The following is a 3,468-nucleotide window of genomic DNA, read 5'->3' on the forward strand; positions in this document are numbered from 1 at the left end:
ACCTAAAATTAGGGAATATTAGGGGTACTGCTATATGGGCGTTACCCATTTTCGCAATTAAAATTATTAAATGGGCATTTTAAATTGTTATCACGGAAGCACTGTAACAACAATTGGTGGTGTAGAAATAGACGTATTTATAGCCTTACAGAAAGGAGAGCAGCATTCGGCCGGCTACAATGTGTATGGAGAAGCTGATATATATCCAGGAAAACCAATCTTGTGTCAAATACCATCACGCAAAAACTACAGGTATTCGTAAACAGATGCCTGGGGATCATATGTAGAATATTCTTGCCTAACATCATAAGTAACGTAGATATGTGGAACCTTACGAGCCAGGAAACCATACAAAAACCAGTAAGGAAAGTAGTAAAGTCGGACGGGGCCGACTATATGATACCCTTCACCACTATGGGTATATTAAACAGGACTATAACATAAAATTGGATGAAAAAAAATGTGATATTTATCTAAATGTGAATCTACCTAGATCTATCCATAAAGTATGTCAATCGACTTCAAACAAATATAAATAGGTCATCCGTTGGGCTATGTCTGCACTTCTAGAAAACGCAACTAATTCTATGCTCAATTTTGTAAGTTGTGCAAAATTTGATGTCAATCTGACTAACATGAGGAGTTTGATGCCCAATTTATTTGAAATCGGGCGAAAATATATATGGAAGCTCTATCCAAATATTGAGCGATGTCAAACAAACCTGTCACAGGTTAGGTTATACTAATTTCCGAACGTTTTGTTCCTATTGGTTCCTTAGTAAGTCAATTACTTAAAATAAATCTATAATAAAAGGGAGCTATATCTAAATCTGGACCGATTTTCACAAAACTTGGCAGACATCATTCTAGGATCAATTAAGTACGTTATGCCCAATTTCGTGCAAATCGAAGGATATATAGGGACTTTGGTGCACCATTTACATGAAATCGGACGGAACTATATATGGGAGCTATATCTAAATCTTGACCTATTTTCACGAAACTTGGCAGACATCATTCTAGACTCAATTCAGTACGTTATGCCAAAATTCGTGCAAATGAAAAGATATATAGGCATTTTGGGCACCATTTGCATGAAATCGGACGAAACTATATATGGGAGCTATATCTAAATCTGGACCGATTTTCTCCAAACTTGGCGGACATCACTCTAGGCTTAATTCAGTACGTTATGCCAAATTTCGTGCAAATCAAAAGATATATAGGGACTTTGGGCACCATTTGCATGAAATCGGACGAAACTATATATGGGAGCTATATCTAAATCTGGACCGATTTTCACGAAACTTGGCAGACATCATTCTAGACCTAAATGATTAGGCTGTACCAAATTTCGTGCAAATCGAAAGATATATAGGGACTTTGGGGCACCATTTACATGAAATCGGACGAAACTATATATGGGAGCTATATCTAAATCTGGACCGATTTTTACGAAACTTGGCAGACATCATTCTAGACCTAAATGATTAGGCTGTACCAAATTTCGTGCAAATCGAAAGATATATAGGGACTTTGGGGCACCATTTACATGAAATCGGACGAAACTATATATGGGAGCTATATCTAAATCTGGACCGATTTTCACGAAACTTGGCAGACATCATTCTAGACCTAAATGATTAGGCTGTACTAAATTTCGTGCAAATCGAAGGATATATAGGGACTTTGGGGCACCATTTACATGAAATCGGACGAAACTATATATGGGAGCTATATCTAAATCTGGACCGATTTGCTCCAAACTTGGCATACATCACTCTAGGGTTAATTCAGTACGTTATACCAAATTTCGTGCAAATCAAAAGGTATATAGGGACTTTGGGGCACCATTTACATGAAATCGGACGAAACTACATATGAGAGCTATATCTAAATCTGGACCGATTTTCACGAAACTTGGCAGACATCATTCTAAACCTAAATGATTAGGCTGTACCAAATTTCGTGCAAATCGAAAGATATATAGGGACCGTTTACATTAAATCGGTTAAATATATATATGGGAGCTATATCTAAATCTGAACCGATTTTTCCCAATTTCAATAGGGTTCGTCCTTGGGCCGAATAAGTGACCTATGCCAAATTTCATCCAATTCGGATCATAAATGCGACCTGTACTTTGTTTACTATTTAACATGGACAGACAGACAGACGGACGGACATGCATAAATCGACTTAGAAAGTGATTCTATGCATATTCTTAAAAGGAACCATGTGTCTATCTCGTTTCCTTTTGCCTGTTACAAACATATGCACAAAGACATAATACCCTGTACCACAGTGTGGTGAAGGGTATAAACAGGTTAAACGTAGGAAATAGAGATGGATTATTCACACTTAAAGAAAAATGTTCATAGCATAACCGAAACCCACGCATCGAGAAATCTCAAATATATGAAACTTTGGTGTACCATTTGTATGAAATTCAGGAACAATGTTGTATGGGAGCTATATGTAAATTTAGGCCTAAGGAACCGTGGCATAAACCATTTGGTATGCTGAAGCACAGTGCGCTGTCCACAATTTTATCTCGTGTAGATGGAACAGACGTTGGCTCCTCGGTACACAATTTACATAAAATCAGTGGACAATATATCTATGGGAGATATATCTTTATCTGAAACGATTTTTGCAATTTTAAACACAGGCTCTTCTGTGCACTATTAACATAAAATCGGACATAAAATGGTAACTATATCTAAACAAAATTTCACAAACATCAAACTGTACTTATTTCATAACGCTGTGCAAAACATGGTTTGAATCGGACAAATAAAATCGAATGGAACTATATCTAAATCTGAACAGACTTTCACAAAACTTGTTGTTCAGACCATTGAACCACTTAGTTCAAATCGAGACATCACTGTAAATCACATTGGAGACAACATCTCCTGTGCACAATTTGTTACGAATCGGACAGATTGAAAACTAGGCGCTAGGAATTCAATTCGTTGCCGATCAATATTATACTCGGATGATAAATATATCCCAAATGATATCCCAAATGAAGTCGTCTCTCTTCTCAATATGTCAAAATGAAAAAAAAAAAAACAATTAAAATTATTTAATGGGCATGTACAGACCATAAAAATGATTCCAAAACAGATAACCAATAATACAACCAAGACGAATATTAATTTTGCAATAATAGTTGTCCAACCAATTAATTTTATTTATAGAATATATTTTAAAATGTCGCTCACCCGTCCAATAGGAAGTTAAACAAAATAAGCATATAATTTGTCGCTTCTTTCATATAAAAGCGATGTGGCAGTGACAGATGCTTTACATGTGACTATATATTCAAATGTGAAAGGCTATAAAAACGACCACCACAAAGAATTAGATTTGACAATAAAATTTATAGAATTTAATGGGTAATAAAATAACAGAGAATTGCCCCGTTGATTGACCCATTAAAATTTGGGTACAAGTGTACTC

Source organism: Musca vetustissima, unplaced genomic scaffold, assembly GCF_032173495.1.
Source record: "Musca vetustissima isolate MV318-11 ecotype Yass unplaced genomic scaffold, APGP_CSIRO_Mvet_v1 utg39061, whole genome shotgun sequence".
Classification (NCBI taxonomy): domain Eukaryota; kingdom Metazoa; phylum Arthropoda; class Insecta; order Diptera; family Muscidae; genus Musca; species Musca vetustissima.